Raw genomic sequence first — 19174 nt, 5'->3', positions numbered from 1 at the left:
TCCCTAACCTTCTTTGAACAGTTTTCGGGTACAGTAAAACCATATATTATCTACACTTTCAGAGTATTCCTTTCAACGGCTACTGAATGTTGCAGTTTATAAGAGCCGCAGAGACAACCACTGCAAGCAGTGCTATCAAGATTATAGGGAAAATGTGATCAGAATTATTTTGTTTTATGCAAAGTGGAGGTCATTGTGCTGGGAAGCATAAACCTAAATGGTATATAAGAAAAGATGTGGGTACAGGCATTGGCACAGCAGTGGAAAGTGCCATATAGACATATAGGAGAACCAAAGGATATGCAAACAGAAGCAGATATCTCTCCCCCTCTTAAAACCTGACCACAGCACTCAGAACTCAATGTAATTGCAGGCTCCTCTCCCAGGCGTCCCTGAGCCACATGAGTAAAGCCGGCACCAGGGTTATAGCTTAGAAAAAGGGGGGTAGGCACACTTGAATTATCTTGTGGGTCGGTTCCCCCTTCTTATGGAGCCCTCATATGGCTTTGATTGAGTCTGTGGTCAGGAGGCTCATTAAAGTAGTGGAAGGCACAGAGCAGGCCACAGGGATGGATGGTTGTAAGGGGTTAATGAGGCCTCCCTCTTTTACACACTGCACCTCCTGCTCCTTAAATTGGCCTTTGTCTGTATTAAAGGAACAGTAGGGCAAAAGGACAACCAAGGACAGCCATCCTGCAGACCTTCTCACAAAATAATAATTTCTATGTATAAAATGCTAGCAAGTGCTACGTGTTCCTGGCAAGTTTCCAGTAAATTTGTCAAAGCCATTTATACACTATATGGACAAGAGTATTGGGACATCTCCACATTACATCTATGAAACGCTAGTTACTACTTAATGTAAGGCTAGTCACTACTCACGGACTTACCGTGAGGCAGGATAGACAAGAAGTCTGGAGTCAGTACCAAGAAGGCTCGTAAGAGACAAATGGAAAAGACAAAAACGTAGTCGGATAACAGTCAGAGTATCAGGAAGGTAGCGGATCAAAACAAAGGGGTAATTCAAATGGATGATCAAAGGTAAATCCAAGCAGATCAGAATACAACTCAGAGCACAGAGCAAACACACACATCACTTGAGCAAAGCTGCAATTGGAAATGGTCTGACAGACAGTTGCCAGAGTGATAAATAGTCATGTAATCACCCAGAATGCATGACACCTGAAGGAAATCCCACAGGCCCAGATAGATAGGACGGCTAACCGATCATTCACAATGCTCACACATCTGCCTCAGGTTGGGTGGTATAGCTGTCACTCACAATCCTGACAGATCTGTAAGCCCTTGATCCCATAGGGCGGTAGAGCTGTCATTCACAGAGTCCAAAGGACACAGTGAGTAGTGGAATCATGACAGTACCCTTCCATCTAGGAGGGCCACCGGACCCCCAGAATTGCCAAGAAATCTACGATGGAAGGCACTGACCAGATGATCAGCCTTCACGGCACCCAGGATCGCTCCTCCAGTCCTTATGCCTTCCAGTGGATGAGATACTGGAGGGAATTGTGGACTTCCCGGAAATCAACAATCTTTTGTACATGGTACTCTATACTGTCAATGACAGAAACCGGAGAAGGTGGGGATGAGAGAGACCAAACCAAAGGGTCAAACTCCTTTAGCAGTGAAAAAAACGGAGTGAATTTTAATCTAAAATCCAGTGGATTTACTATCTTCAAAATCTCATACAGGTTAATAAATTCAGGACCCAACTTCGCTGATCGCACTTTCCACTTATTATTTTTTGATGACAACCAAACCTTATCACCTACTTTGAAAATGGGACCAACAGAACGTTTCCCATCGGCCTTCCATTTCTGGTAAAGCTGAGCCAACATCCCCAAGTTTTTGCATTGCAACCACTATGCCAGAACACCCAGAACTCATCTTAGCGAATTCACCAAAATGCGGATGAAAACCATAATTACAAAAAAAGAGCAAGGGTCCAGTGCACTGATTTACACGACCATTAAAAGCGAACTCAGCAAGAGGTAAAAGTGAGGACCAGTCCTTCTGCTGAGCTGCTGAAAGCAGGTTGCAGGATACAGTGTCAGACAGAAGGCAGAGCAAAGGTTAACAATTTTAACAGTTTTAATTTAACAGGGGGTTAACTCCTCGCAGGGAGATGAAGGGTTAAATGGGGAAATAGCAGTCCAATTGCAAATATATGCAGGGTTAATAAATAAAGTGACCGCAGTTCTTTTGTGCACTTACCGTATCAGGAGGTCCTCAGACTGCAGGTTCCACTTGGGGGTTGGTAGCGCCAACAATGGCTGGCGCGGTGTTTGTCCAAAGAGATTCTGTTGGTGACGGCGGTCCATCTTCTGGCGACAGCGGTCGGTCTCCGGCACCTTCCGCTGAGCCCCTAGTCCATGAACATATGCGGCCAGAGCAAACAAGGCCGCAGCACGATCAGGGTCCACTGTGTGTGGGCAGGTATATGCTGGTAAGGTGGGCCACAAATCTCTGTCCAGTACTCGGGTTTCTCTACGCGGCACAAACGCTGTACTCACGGTCACGAAGCGCACGGCACCTCGCTCTCTGCCAGTTACCGGGCACACTGCATTCTCTCTCTGTAACCCCCGCTGGTGAGGGTGGGAGTATACTGACCTGAGCCGCACAGTCCCGGTGCTCAAGGGACAGAGCACCCCTCTCTCTGTGCTGCACGCTGCCTGTTCCCGCCAAGACTGACTGCTTCCGTGCACACTGTGACCGCTGCCGCTTAGACAAATCCCCTGTTTCCGAGTGCAAAGGTCTGACCAGTCTCTTACTCTTTCCCCCCGACAACAGAGGAGACAGCCCCGACAGTTCTGGACCCGACACAGGACAGGTACCCACTACCCGGTCTTCCTCTTTACACTGCAACAAAACACCCTAATATTTATTCCAACTACTGATTCGTCCTGTCTGACCATTGGTTTCAGGGTGGTAAGCACAGGAAAACACCAAATCAATCTCTAATTTGCTACAAAACATTCTCTAGAACATGGAGATAAATTGCACCCCCCCATCTGACACAATGTTCAAAAGTATTCCATGCAATCTCACCACAAAATTGATAGACAACCTGGAAAGTGCATCAGCATTCAGTAACTGATAAAGCAACAAAATGTGCCTGTTTATTGAATCAGTCAACTACCAGCCAAATAACAGTCTTCCTTCCAAAAGCAAATTCGCAATGAAATCCATAGACAAATGAGTCCACGGTCTTTCTGGAACTGACAATGGAGCCAATTTCATGGCAGGCCGGTTATGATAAACTTTAACGCGTACACAAACATCACAAGCGGATGTTTAATATCATTAAGCATGGATGGCCACAAAAAGAGTCTAACGTTGGCTTTCTGTGTAGCTGACTCCACTTACCAGAAACTCCACTTGATGACCAAGCAAGATGGGATCATGAAAATCGTGCAACAAACGCAATCTTAGGTACACAGACACAAATAATTTGGACCATGGAGTAGCGGAAGGATCCAGTGGCTGGACTTCACGGATCTCTGCTTCCAACTCTGAGGCTGCCTCAGAAACCACATTATCCTGAGGAAGAATGGAGGATGGAGGTTGTGGGGGAGAAACTGAATCAAGGCTGCATGATAAAGCGTCAGCACTAACATTCTTGGACCCTGACTTGAACGTGATAGCAAAATTGAATCAAGACAAAAAGGGAATCTGTCATCAGGTTTTTGCAACATAATCTGATTAGCATGATGAAGGGGCAGAGACCATGATTCCGGTGATGTGAAACTTACTAGGCTGCTTAATGTAGTTTTGACAAAACGCCTGTTTTGTCAACAGGAGATTATCATTAGATGACTAGTAAACCTGCTGCCAGGTAGTCCTCTATCTTCGTAAGCTCTGTGTAATCCTGCCCCTGAGTCGTTCTTCTTTGAAAGAGTGGACCCTCTGGGCCGTGGCACCCACCTAGGGCGAGCTGACCTAATGAGAACCACCCCCTATATAGGGAGTGTCAGGGGCAAGACCAAGGGGGTGAGCCACCACGGCAGCTGGACCAGACAGCCGGCTCAGGGAAACAAGACAAGGCAAGACGAGTCGTTAATTCAAAGAAACTTCATTAAGGAAGACTTCAGGTACAACAGGTGCAAAACGTGGACACACAGAACATAAGGCAAGGTGCGTGCAAGAGCACGCCGAGGTCCAAGACTTGAGGAACTCTTCGGGGTGCAACAGGAGCAAACGTGAACACACAGAGTTCGTGGAACAGGGTGCGTGCAATGGCACGCCGAGGTCCAAGCATGGAACGTGCAGATGGTACGCGGACATCGGACTCTGGACAACAGTCCACGATCAACCAGGGCATCAAGGTTTGTAGCTCAGAGGATGATCGGCAGGATCCGGACATCCAGAAGTCAGCCAGGGTTCCATGCAAGGAAACAAGATAGAGTTAGTGACATGGTGCGTGTCAACGGACATGCCAGGATCAGGTTCACAGAACAGAGACCTGCGCATGCCAAGGGGCATGCCAGGGACGGGTCAGGTTCACAGGACAGTGGCCTGCGCCTGCCAAGGGGCATGCCAGGGACGGGTCAGGTTCACAGGACGGTGGCCTGCGCATGCCAAGGGGCATGCCAGGGAGAGGCACAGAGTACGTGGCATCGGAATCCAAATGCTGGCATCGACCGACAGGGTCCAGGTATCTGGCTACGGACATCAGCTACGGACATCAGGCCGCAGTCATCTAGGTCCAGACCTCTGGCAGCGGTCGGCAGGTTATGGAATCCGGCAGGCGAACTAGGGGTCAGAGAAGAGCAAAAGAGACAAAGGCTTTGTGCAAGAGTAGCACGAAAAGGCACAGTGCGAGAACCAGCGTGAGTGCAAGGAAGCACAGAGACCACGGCTGGGAGCACCGACAGGTGGTACCGACGATGACAGTTGCAAGCAGGCACGACTAGAGGCGGCACCGCTGCGGGGCCACGCAGCCAGACCACTATAGCACTGGACGGGGCACGGCTGGGGCACACAGGCGAGCACGGCTAGAGGCGGCACGGCTGAGGCACACCAGGCAGGCACAGGCAACCAGGCACGTGCACGGAGCCACAAGGCAGGGCTAGGCAAAGGGTACAGGACAGAGCCACATGTGAGACAGCATGGCAAAGCCTAGTACGAAATGTGCAAGAGAGGACGAAACAACAGGGACAAGACAAAGAATGAGGCAGAGACCTGCGCATGGGGAGAGCATGCCAGGGACAGGGGCAGTCTAGCAGCGGAGCGTAGGCCGAAGCCCAGAGCCGGGCCAAGGGAGGACCTTGGGACTAGACAGGGTACAGAGCGAGGCCTGCACGTGTAGAGACACGCCAGGGAGAGGTTCAGAGCGGAGTCCTGCACGTGTAGAGACACGCCAGGGACAGTCTAGCAGCGGAGCGTAGGCCGAAGCCCAGAGCCGGGCCAAGGGAGGACCTTGGGACTAGACAGGGTACAGAGCGAGGCCTGCAAGTGTAGAGATATGCCAGGGAGAGGTTCAGAGCGGAGACCTGCACGTGTAGAGACACGTCAGGGCAGGGTACAGATACAGAGACCTGCACGTGTAAGGACACGTCAGGGCAGAGACAGAGGCAGGGTACCTGATGCCACAAAGCAGAGCGAGACAGGAAACATGGAAAGAAACACGGAACAGAGTCAGAGCAAACAAGGACTACAAGGCAAAGCAAGGCAAAGCAGGGCAAAGACAAAACATGGCACGAAGGACAAACACTAGACAAGGCATGAGACAAGAGACGGAATACGAGCACGGAGCGTGTGCAGAGATGCACGACAGAGCAGAGTGCAAGGGCACAGAATAGAGGGAGCGCCCCACAGACCAAGCAGCCATGCAGTGACATAACACAATACTCAGGCCCTGAGCAAAGGAAGGGGTGGTCTGAAATAGGGCACAGCACCTCCTCTTCTGGGTCAGGACCAGGGGAGAACTTCCTAGTTCAGATGCTCCAGGATCACAGAGTGCAGTCACATGATCAGGGTTTCAGACATGACGAGACGATCACAGAACCAGACAGTGCAGGATCCTAGGAAACGTCACATGATCAGGGATTCCAGACATGACGAGACGACTGCAGAATCAGTGCTGAATCCTAGACAGGTCACATGATCAGAGTTCTAGACATGACGAGATGATTACCAAACCAGACAGTGCAGGATCCTAGGAAAGGTCACATGATCAGGGTTCCAGACATGACGAGATGATCACAGAAGACAGAGCAGAAACGCAGGCATCCTGCAGCTCAGACATGAGGTGAGTGTGCACTCTGCTCTAGGGAACAAGCAGGATAGTAGACAAGATATGTGCATGCACATCACTCCAGGAGTTCTTGAGAGAAATCAGACAGGGCAGACATGACAGACATGGCGGACATGACACCCTGTAAGGGATTGAGTAGAATGTCCCTTAAATGCCACCTCCCCTTTAAGGAGTTTTAATATTAATATATATATTATAAATGTTGTACAGATTTGATTATGTTCCACTACTGCTACACTACTGTGTATTACCACCGTTTCCATTGGTACTGCCACATTATATGTGTTACCATGTTCTACATATTGTATTATGTTTGCATATATCTGTATAAGTTTAGGGTAAGCCAGTGCATCATTCAGGTTCAATAGTGGAGGGCACTATTAGTAAAGAGTTCATAGATTGGGTAAGTGTAGCACTGTTGTGGGCCACTAGATGGGGGTATACTAGTGGGTCTTGTTAGGTATAATTGATAGGAAGTTCAAACAAGGGTTAACTATAAGAGGAGCTGCTATGGGTTAAGTAAGTGTAGGTTAGAGGAATAAGTCAGAAGGGAGAGAACGCCCGACATGTCCACAGGGGCTCTAAGCCCAGGACGCCATAGTAGCTATGCAACATTGTTGAAAAGAAGAAAAGCATGGGCACAGTCAGATGGGTGCTGGATAAGACTGGAGCACCCGGGGAAATTGCAGTTTATCACAGCAGCAGGAACAGAAAGGAATACGTGTTCCAAAAGTCGTACAGGGTGCAGAATATTCACCATGTGGCAGATCTTTAATAGGGCTGAAGCTTGCAAATCCGGGGCGAAGCGGATGAACGGGTTCCCCCTATGTCGTGAGGTCCTACAGGAGTGATGCTGCGGAACTGCCAAGGGCGCTTCTACCCCGTAATGTGCGTGAGGATACAGAAACCAAGCAAGGGAAAGTGCAGGAGGAATGCTGTGTGGACTGTAATGTAACTGATATGTCCGGGACCGTTGAATAGAAAAAAGTAAAATCGTTGATTAGGCATCTGAACCGATATCTGTGTCTGTTATTTCAACCTTGAGCAACCTTGAGCAACCAAGTGTGCAGGAGCTGGGTCACACTGCAGTGGAATCCCTGTCCGTGGACCAGCACCCCAAACAGGTACGCCGGTAGAAAAGGAAAGTTTTCCTGTGGGAGGAGGCCAGGACACCAGAGCCCAGGTGTCCTCGGCTGTGACTACCGTCCTGGTCCCCTCTTACACCCCCATCACTGTTTGGCAGCTTTCTGCCTATGCACAGTGTACACAGAAAGGTGCCAATCAGTGGTGTGGATGGGTTTATATAGGGATCAGCATTCAGAGAAATGGTAAATCTATAGCTGATAGGACAGTGATTTTACCAAAATTACAGCATGCAATTACCCATCCATTACCCATTAAGTGATACATCTGAGGAATGAGGATCTCTGCCCCTATATCATGCTGCTTTCAGATGGGATAGAAAAAAGCTGGTGACAGATTCCCTTAAATACTTTATTAACAAAATGTAATGAGAATGAACAATAGTGAAATCTAAACCAAATCAATATAGTTTGTGAAACCACCCTTTGCCTTCAAAACAGCATAAATTCTTCTAGTTACTTGCACATAGTTTTCAAAGAAACTCGACAGAGGTTGTTCTATACAGTATATCGTGGAGAACTTTCCACAGGCCTTCTGTAGATGTAGGCTCGAGTCTCACTTTGTAAAAGACACAGGGGCTGGAGACTGCAATGACATTGGGCTGCTTTCAATGTATTGTAATACATGCAAGCTGCTAAAGCAAAGCTGTGCATTTTTTCAAGAAAACTGTTAAACAATGATAGCTACATTAAACTTTGTCGCTCAACACCACCCGGACTTCCCTAAATTTCTGTTAGTCCTATCAACCTCCTCCATGTCAGGTGTACTACTACACAGCTTTATATTGTCACTAAACAAGAAGTTTTAAGGGTTAGTGCACACGCTGCGGATTCACCTGCAGATTTTTCCGAGCGGATTTGCAGGTAAAACCGCAGGTAAAGTGACCTGCGGTTTTCCTGCGGATTTGCCAGCGGTTTTCCCTGCGGATTGACACCTGGACAATGGAACGAATGTCAAACCGCTACGGAGTCCGCAGAAAAAATTGTCATGCTACGGATTTAAAACCGCAGCAAATACGCACAGAAAAATCCGCAGCGTGTGCACTGTGGATTTGAAATCCCATTGGCTTACATGGTACTGTACAATGCCTGTGGAACTGCTGCGGATCCGCAGGGTCAAATCCGCTGCGGATCCGCAGCAGAATCCGCAGCGTGTGCACATACCCTAAGGCATGGAAAGATGGGCAGAAACATACAGTATGTACAGCCCTCACTGGAAGGCTACATACACGCTTCTACTGTGCACATCCATTGTTTTCCTAGGAGCACACATTGTGGTATTTTATGGCAAAGTCACTGATGTTTTGCAACCAAAATCCTTCATTTTGGATTTTTGCCATAAATTGTATTGTAGTTGCATTATTTTACAATTTCCATTTAACCCTAGTCTTATGACAGGTGCAGATGACCATATCGGTCCGAGTTCGATCCAAGAAAACATCCGACCTCACTCACACCAATGTTTGTGTATGGGGTCGTGCACATGTCCAGTATTTTCCTCTGACAGAGACTGTCCAAGGAAAAATTTGCTGCATGCCCCAGATTGATCCGATATTTGGATCGCACTCAGCCATGCAAGCCAATAAGTCTGTGGAAAACATTGGATTGCACACGTATGACATGAGTATAGTCTGATTTCCGTGCATAATGGAGAATATGAACACATTTTTTTCTCCTTCTTCTAATCCAAGAGAATGGAATTGATCACAGTGTCATTTGTATAATCGGCCCGATTTTCTCAGATGAGAGAATCTACAGCTATTTGCACCTGCCCTTACACATAATCTGAGCACGAAAAAAGCTAAACAGGTGTTTTGATATTTAAATTTTCTGGAAATCCATATTAGGCTGGGGTCACACTAAACGACGCAAAATACGGTCCGTAGATTACAGGCGTAATACGGATGAATGACCCCTAAATAGTGCTCCGTAGGTTATCCGTAAGCAAGGTGCGGTCGCGTATTTTGCGCATGTAAGCATCCGTATGTAATCCGTATGGCATCCGTATGCTGAGATTTTCTCGCAGCCTTGCAAAATGGACAGTTAGCGGTTTTGAGGCCTGCTAACTATTTAAATCATTAGCCTGCACCCTATTTATACACTCAGGAACAGGTGGCTGCCTCCATTCTGTCCATTTGTGACCTTGCTTTCACGAGGTGTGTTGGTGTTCTTTGTGCAACATGGCAGAGGGTCTGAGTTTCAATACAACTGAGCAGGTTCTCTTCAACTGGCTTTTGTCATGGCGCTTTGGGCAACCATACCCAGTGATAGTGGATCCGCGGACGAGGAGACGCATGTGGGTCCATCCACTTTTGAGGCAACGACTCACAAGAGGTCATTCTATTCTTCTCTGCAGGAGCATCCAGTGAAATTTTACCAGTACTGTCGCATGAGCATTTCCACATTTGATCGAATCTTGGAGACAGTGCGCCCTGGGATCACCTTTCAGGACACAAGGATGCGCAAAGCTATATCTGCAGAGGAGCGACTTCTACTCACAATACTGTATGTACTACACAACCACATTCTCTATGTTCATAATGTGTGTGCTAAATTATGTTTTTTTGCCTTCTTGGACTAAGTTTAATGCCCTCATCTTACTCCAAATATGGTTCAACTTACACACCAGAATGTTAGGTCTATTATGTACTGCATATCACTTAGTCATTGTGCAACCAAATATGTGTGTGTTATTCTATCTCAATTCCTACCAAGTTTGGTCGGCATGTAACTGATGTTTTTGGACTTTAGCCAGTCTTACATTTTCCATTTCTGTTGTTCTTCAGCTTCCTGTCCACTGGCCTGTCTTATGCCGCCCTCCACCATGAGTTTCTCATTGGAAGATCTACCATTTCTGGCATAGTGAGGTCAACATGTAGTGAAATCTGGACAAGACTACATCAAGTCGTCATGCCCGAGCCCAGGATGGAAGACTGGTTGAGGATATCAAGGAACTTTGAGGAGGAATGCCAGTTTCCTAATTGTATTGGGGCCCTGGATGGCTACCATATCCGGGTGCATAAGCCGCCGAACTCTGGCTCCCAATTCTTCAATTATAAACAATACTTTTCTGTTGTATTGTTGGCTCTGGTAGACCCTCAATACAAGTTTATAATTGTTGACATTGGGGCCTATGGAAGGACGGGAGACTCTAGAGTCTTCAGTACTTCCATAATGGCTCGGCGGCTGCGCACCAACCAGTTGGATCTACCACCACCACGCCAGCTACCAGGCTCCACTGAAGAATCAGTCCCTTATGTCCTTGTGGCAGATGAGGTGTTTCAGTTATCGCGCAATGTCATGAGGCCATATCCCCGGCGCAACCTTGACCACAGGCGCAGAATCTTTAACTTGCGCCTATCACGTGCTAGGCGACTGGTGGAGTGTTCCTTTGGCATTCTTTGTGCCAAATGGCGGGTACTCCAGTCTGCCATTCAGTTGAGTGAACAAAATGTGAATGAAGTTGTGAAAGCCTGTGTGGTTATTCATAACTTCACCAGGATACTTGATTGTTCCTCCTCTGCTGGTGTTGTGCGTAGGCCGGACAATGTGCGCAGGGTGAGACCACCTATGAACCCTCAACGTAGACGGCTCTCTGGCCTCAAAGTACGTGATATTTTCACTAATTACTTTATCTCACCTGAGGGGGCAACTTCTTGGCAAGAGCATGCTGTGTCTATGTTGTAATTTGTTTCTTTAAGTGTGTCTAAATATATATAACTCAACCCCTTCTGATTCTATGACTGTTTCATTGCATTGGTTAGTGTATGTTAGTATGTTGACAGGGTTTTTGAGAAATCACACAGAGACATTAACTGTAGTAGACAAATTTTTAGTTTTGCCTTTTTGCTTTTTTTTTCTTAAAGGCAAACATAATATTGCCATATGAAAAGTTTGGCAATGGGCCAAATTGCCCTTTTTGCATTATAAATCTTTTTTGAAAAGTAACATTATATAACATAACACAAAAAAACATTAGGCAATAACAACATTGCTGCATGAGAATATTTCAATACAAAAAAAAAGGTGAGCTCCAGAACCAAAATTATTGCTAAAAGATAACACTCACATTTCTTCTGAATATTTTCCAATCATATTAATATTCCACCATGACAGGCAAGGCTACCTCACGCCTTTCAGACAGATATTAGATGTCTGTAGAACAGACAATATTTAACCATGCTATACTGGTCAAGTGAAAGGATGAAAAAACAATACTCACTTGTTAAGACATAGAGAGAGCGTGATATTACGAAGGCTGGTCGCCTTGATTTGTTACTATAGATTGCTAGCAAAAAAGGTGACTACTTTACTAAGGCCAGCACGCCTTTCCTAGGCATTAGCAAGTGAGTAGTGTATTTTCATCCTTTGACTTTACAGTATAGCGCGGTTAAATATCCTCTTTTGGCCAAACATGTAATATCTGTCTGAAAGGCGTGAGGTAGCCTTGCCTGTCATGATGGATTATTAATATGTTTGGAAAACATTGTGGAAAAATGTGAATGTTCAATTTTTAAACAAAGTTTGGTGATAGAGAACACCTGTTTTTTCCTTTGGATTTGTATTTGGAGCACCAGTGAAACCACACTGGACATGTCCGGCCATCAGACTGATTGTGGCCACATACTTATAAATTCTCATACGTAGGGGAAGGAGAACGTGGAAGAGCAGCCTGTGGTTGCTGCTGTATACTGTGCCCAACATCGCCCTGTGTGGGGCCATACTGATGCCCATGATGTGGGAATTGTCCTGCCTCCTGGGAATGTTGGGGGTACTGGCAAGAGTAATAATGGGGAGGGGCATCTTGTTGGCTGTGGTAGGCACATGTCTCATACCCACCAATGTAGCCATATCGTCCCCAACCAGGTTGGGACCAGCCTCCAACACTGGGTGGGAACAAGTGGCCATATTGGTGGGGTTGGCTAGAGACTGACATTTGTGGCTGCTGAATTGAAGGTTGGGTAGTGGGAGGAAGGGGGTGAGGTGTAGGCCCATGTATTTGAGGATCCTCAGATCCTGCTTGAGCTTGCATTTGTGGGGGGTGCCTAAGGTGCATTAGATTTCTTGGTGAAAGCTGCCACCTCTCAATGTATTCAAATAATTCGTAGGGCGTATTGGGGTATGTGCAGGCATCAAGCAGGATCTGAAAGCATCCTCTAATACGGAGCCTGACCTCACGGGAAAGGGCACGGAGATAATTGGCCAGGCTGCGAGAGTATGCCTCCTCCCCATCATCAGTGTTTACTCTGGCTAAATAATTGAGGACCCCAGTGTCCACATTAGTGCGGGTATCAGGGGCAGGTATTTGCCGTCTTCAGCTTCTTCCTCGCCGGGATGTGGCAGCAGGCTGAGGGGAGCCCCGGAAGTGGCCAGTTGGGCTGCTGCTAATATTGCCCTGATCCTCTGCTGTTGCTGATGCAGCAGCAGCACCAGATGGTCCTGGTGGTGGGCTTTGGGGCGCAGACAATGGAACATCCTGACTTGATTCCTCACCCCTGCTACTAGTAGGGGGAGAAGATGGGCCAGCCACCTCTTCCCTGCAGACCCAGGATCAATGATGGGGTCGGTTTCCGAGCCAGTGCCTCTGTCCGTAAGGTTGGACTGAGTTCTGTGAAGAAATAGAACTGATCCAAAAATAAATACCTATTTTTGGCCCTGTAATCTGTGTAATGTAGTGTGAGGTATCTACTTACGGTCTCAGATCCAGAATTGGGGCGAGGAAGGAGAGGCGGTCGTAATATATATATTTGCGTTTCACGTAGCCAGCATCCCCACTCCTGGACCGCTGGTGGCGTTCCCGGAGGTATTGGTCCCGGATGCTTCGCCAGCGTCTCATCACATTATCCACTGCAATGTGACAGGAAATATTGTCAAATTCACATATTTGATAGGTCACATTTGCTACCAGTAGTCTAGGCATGGGGCCTTCTGGGGTGTGCTTTCTACCCATGGTGGCATATCTATAATTGGGCAGATACACAGGGTCTCTTTAGTTGATGTATCAAGTAACTACACTTAATAACTTGTTTGTCTAGGAGGATGAGGCACTTGTGGCCTAAACCCAAATTATGGCTGTGTGAAACCACGTGTCACATCCAAATCTAACGGCCTCATGAGGAAAAAACTACAAGCACAGGAAAGGGGGTGCTGATTCTATATTCATTTTTTGTTGTGAGGTAATTTTAGTCATTTTTTGGCTTGAACTTACGAATTTTCTGCTGCTCCTCACATGGCCGATCACCAAAGTCATGGAACATCTGCCTACATATACGCTTCCATGACGCCTCCTTTCTTGCCCGGTTGGCATAATGGGCATCACATTGGTCCCATAGTTCGGGATGCTCCTGCACCAGGACTATTGACAGTCCCTATGTTATGTAGGAAATAGTACTCAAATGACTCTTGGAATGGAAACCAAAATTATAAAAAAACATTTTCCATAATAATCGTACGATTTTTTTATTGCAGAATGACAGATGAAGGTGGAAGGAAGGAAAAATAATAAGGCTGTTTATTTTAGGGTTTCTCTGATTGCGGTGACATTCTTTCAGCACCAGTGAAGGATAATTATATCAATCCAGCTGAAGGATGAGAAATGATTACTCTGGTAGAAAAAACTTGGCAATGCACGGGTTAATTCCTAGCCACTCTACCACATAAGAGAATAAGAATGAACTGCCTCCTCAACACATATAAAAGACTGCGGTTTTAGTTACGTGCCTGTGAATATATTAAATGCAGCATTGCCCACCACGACCCCCAGCTGCAGCGCGCTGCATTCCAGTATATGGGAGCCTCCGACAGGTTTATACAAGCAGTACCATCAGCCACCACTGGGTGTCCACAGATCCCAAGTAGCAGCTACTGCAGAACAGTAATAAACCACTGACAATAATTCTGCTTAATTAGAAAAATGATATGTTATTTACCATGTTTTATATGTAACAAGACCAGTAGAAAGAGAGACGTAATGCGAGAAAGAAGGAGATTTGAGACCACATTTGGAATACGGTGTTCAGTTCTGGAGATCTTACATACAAAGGGACATTGATACAATAGAACAAGTCTAAAGATGACCAAAGGAATGGCATACATAAGAAATATATGCTGCAGAATATCTGCAGTTGAAAATTCCGCATTATGGTGATTTTGCTGCAGAATATGCGGCCAACATGCTCAGGATTTACCCCAGATTTAATTTTTTATTTTCAGTTTTCTATTTCAGAATAATGTGCCTGAGTCAAAAACCTAAAGAGATTATTATTATTATTTATCTATATAGCGCCATTAATTCCATGGTGCTGTACATGAGAAGGGGGGTTACATACAAAGCCGCTGTTAACATATCGTTAACAATAAACAAATTTACAATGACAGACTGATGCAGAGGTGAGAGGACCCTGTCCTTGCGGACTTGCATTCTACGGGATAGTGAGGAAGAGACAGAAGGTCGGGGGTGCAGCAACTCTGGTGGTTTTGAGGCGGCAGCTCGGGCGGTGGTGACGCGGCAGAATGGTTATTGGAGGCTGTAAGCTTTCCTGAAAAGATGGGTTTTCAGGTTCCGTTTGAAGGATCCGAGGGTGGTGGATAATCAGACGTGTTGAGGCATGGCATTCCAGAGGATGGGGGATATTCGGGAGAAATCTTGGAGGCGGTTGTGTGAGGAACGAATAAGTGTGGAGGAGAGTAGGAGGTCTTGGGAGGATCGAAGATTACGTGAGGGAAGATATTGGGAGATTAGTTCAGAGAGATATAGGGAGGGGATAGGTTGTGGATGGCTTTCTAGGTCAGTGTTAGTAGTTTGAACTGGATTCGTTGGTGAATTGGGAGCCAGTGAAGGGATTTGCAGAGGGGAGAGACAGGGGACTAGCGAGGAGAGAGGTGGATTAGTCGGGCAGCAGAGTTGAGGACAGACTGGAGTGGTGCAAGAGAGTTAGCAGGGAGGCCACAGAGGAGAGTGTTGCAGTAGTCAAAGCGGGAGATGATGAGGGCATGTACCAGAGTTTTAGTAGATTGAGGGCTGACGAAGGGACGGCTTATGGAAATATTTTTGAGTTGGAGGCGACAGGAGGTGGCAAGAGTTTGGACGTGTGGTTTGAAGAACAGAGTCGAGAGTTACTCCGAGGCAGTGGATTTCAGGTGCGGGAGAGAGCGTGATGCCGCTTACCATTATAGATAGATCGGGTAGGGAAGATACGTGAGATGGGGGAAAGATAATGAGTTCAGTTTTGTCTACATTGAGTTTTAGGAAGTGAGAGGTGAAAAAGGAGGATATGGCTGCTAGACACTCCGGGATTCTGGACAGCAGAGAGGTGACATCTGGGCCAGAGAGGTAGATCCGAGTGTCGTCCGCATATAGGTCGTACTGGAAGCCATGGGACTTTATGAGTTGTCCTAGGCCAAGAGTATAGATGGAAAAAAGTAGGGGCCCCAGGACAGAGCCTTGGGGGACTCCAACAGAGGGCGGGATGAGGAGGTAGTGTGGGAGTGGGAAACGCTGAATGTGTGGTCAGAAAGGTATGATGCAATCCAGGACAGTGCAAGGTCTTTGATGCCAAGGGAAGAAAGAATCTGTAGCAGTAGGCAGTGGTTGACTGTGTCGAAGGCAGAGGACAGGTCGAGAAGGAGGAGGATGGAAAACTGTCTGCTAGCTTTGGCTGGGAGTAAGTCATTAGTAATTTTGGCCAGGGCAGTTTCAGTGAAGTGGTGGGGCAGAGGCCAGATTGGAGGATGTCAAGGAGGGAGTTAGATGAGAGGTGGGAGGAAAATTGAGCATGGACATGCTGTTCAAGGAGTTTGGAAGCAAATGGGAGCAGTGATATGGGGCGATAGGTGGGCATAGCAGTTGTGTCAAGGTTTGATTTTTTGAGGATGGGTGTGATGGTGGCATGTTTGAAGGCAGAGGGGAAGGTACCAGGAGATAGGGATAGGTTTAAGAGATTGGTTAGGTTGGAATGATCATGTTAGTGAGGTTGGGGAGCAGGTGGGAAGGGATGGGGTCAAGTGCACAGGTGGTGAGGTGTGATTTGGAAAGGAGATGAGTAAGCCCTCCTTCAGTGATGTTGGATAGGGAGGTTATTAGGGAAGGGAAGAGGTCTGGTATGTGGAGTGGTTGGGGTGGTGGGACAGTAAAGGTTTGCCTTGGTTGGTCAAACTTGTTTATGAAGTAGGTGGCAAAGTCCTCAGCAGAGATGAGGGGAGTTGGAGATGGCAGTGGTGGGCGAAGGAGAGAGTTAAATGTGCTGAACAGTTGTTTTGGGTTGTGGGATAATGAAGATACAAGGTTTGTGAAATAGGTCTGTTTAGCATAGATGAGGACAGATTTGAAGGCAAGTGTAGCTTGTTTGAAAGCAGTGAAGTCATCTGGAAGGCGTGTTTTCTTCCAACGCCGCTCCGTGACCCTGGATGCTTGTCGATGTTTTTTGGTGAGGCTGTTGTGCCAGGGTTGCCTATTGATTTGTCACAGTTTGCCATGCATGAGAGGGGCGACTGAGTCTATGGCTGATGTGAGGGTGGCGTTGTAGAAAGCGGTGGCACTGTCCGTGTTGTGGAGTGAAGATATGGAGGACAGAGGTAGAAGAGAGTCTGAGATGAACTGGAATATAAGTTGGTATGCATGCAGGGTGTAGGCCCATGTTCACACTGGACACTAAGCAAGACAAAAGCCAATATTAAAACAAAATAAGCAAATACCCTGCACATGCAAATAATATAGGTGCTTAGTTAACACAATTTTGATTAAAAAAAACCTAAAAGCCATCCCACCGCGTCAAGGTGACCCAATTTGGGATGGTCCTAACCTATAGTATTAAAACCTTACCATTTGTCGAAATATGTAAAATGTAAATAATGGACAACAAACCTTGGGGAACTACATGAATGTAATGTCCAGCTCAAAGTAAAAGGAAGCTAAGGATTTACCTAAGGATAATGTGCTTCAGTGCCCGAGGCTTTTTTTTAATGCTTCAAAATATTACAAGTTAAGATTATAAGGGATTATCTTACATGCGGACCTGATGCATTCTCTCCAAGTAAGTTGAGTCTACCTTTTTCTATATTTTTCTTTCACAAGAAAACATTTAACATCTTCATTTACTTAATACTCCATGAATTGCACTGAGCTCTTTACAGGTGGATTGTTTTCGTTTTTATATCATCTAAAGTTGTTGTAACTATACATTAGTATTGTGAATACCAGGCTGAATGTCTCATTCAAACTGAGGATATTTACAGTTACACTATGCACTTTATATGGATTTATACCTCATTCCACTTTTGACTGAGAAGACATTTAGAATTGGATTTACTGATCATGATTGTTTTGGTTGCAGGCTCAATGAGATTGTCTATAGACTCTATACTATGATATATTTATGATTCCGCTTTGTGAATGTTCATGCAGTCTCTTTTCTGCTTTTTTATGCAGTGTTAATTTTTTTTAGACATTTTTTGTTGTATAAAGCAAAAACATTTTATTATAAAGCCTATATCTCTTTTTTAATCTGAGATCTTAGTCTCAGATCGTGAGGTTATACTCTATTGGAAGTTGTATGAAATAATTTAATATTGGGACTTATGTATTAATTAGTACCTACTGTGAATGGTGAATTCTGTTATCTTTCATTGTAATCCTGCTTCTTATGATAATGTTTGTGGAATGGAGACTCCCGGCCAGAATCCAACAAGAGGAGCGCAACCTCACTCAATGCAAGTATATTGAGTGAGGCTGCGCCCATGTAGTCGGATTCTGGCTTGGAGTCTGCATTTTGCTTCCTTGCAGCCACATGACCACCGTTCCTGGCTCTGTCAATGGTGAACAAGTCTGCAAGCCACATAGAGTGACACAGAGGGACTGCAGGCTTATGGATTTAGACATGATCACCCCTGTAACCCTTCACGACCTATGACGTATATATACATCATGGGTTGTGTGTCTGCACTGCATGCGGGCTCTGGTGCTGAGCCCAAATTTTTCCGACTCATGACAGCTCCCTTCATCAGCTGACATGTGCTCCTAACAGCCGTGGGTGGAATCGTGATCCAACTGCAGCTGTTAACATGTTAATTTCCACTGTCATTCTCTAAACCTGCCCATCGGCACCCCTGTCACATGATCACAGGGCGCCTATGGGTTGGCATAACAACCCGGGGTCTGCAGGAGGTGTAGGGAGATAGACTGGGCTAGGGCAGCTTCTTGTGTGTCTGGGCTGGAACCATCGGGGCTGTTACCATTGTTGCTGGGGGAGGTACTTTCTAACCGGAGCACACCTTTGCACCTGACTGCAGGGGGTGGGTTCGGGATAAAAAGAGCTGAGCGCGCGAAAGAGGGACTTTTAGTGGGAAGACAGAGAACACGCAAGGAGAAGGTTGACTCCGTCTCTACTGTTTCTCGCCTATCAGCAGGCCGACGCCGCAGCTTACCTTCCTCTATGCGCACAGCCTGCGTCCTGACAGAGCCGAGCCATCAACAGACTTCCACACCTGAGAGCTCTGATTGGACAGCACCCCTAGCAATATTGGACAGTCGTTATCAAATGGACCATGCGCAAAGCGCTGATTACGAGGTCTCTCCTTCGGCCCCCTCTCCGGAACTTTGTGGCCCACGGGTTTTTCCATCTTCTACACCCCGTGCAATCCCACATAACATGACCGGAACCCCGCATCAGGAAAAGCCAGGAACCGCTGCTTCGTTTAAGAGACATTGTTTTAACGTCATTCGGGATCGCTTCAGAGACGTCTCCTGTAACCTGCGTCGGCA

Source organism: Dendrobates tinctorius, unplaced genomic scaffold (genome assembly GCF_039654945.1).
Source record: "Dendrobates tinctorius isolate UK_male_01 unplaced genomic scaffold, ASM3965494v1 ptg000145l, whole genome shotgun sequence".
In the NCBI taxonomy this organism is placed as follows: domain Eukaryota; kingdom Metazoa; phylum Chordata; class Amphibia; order Anura; family Dendrobatidae; genus Dendrobates; species Dendrobates tinctorius.
Note: the sequence above shows the minus strand (reverse complement) of the source record.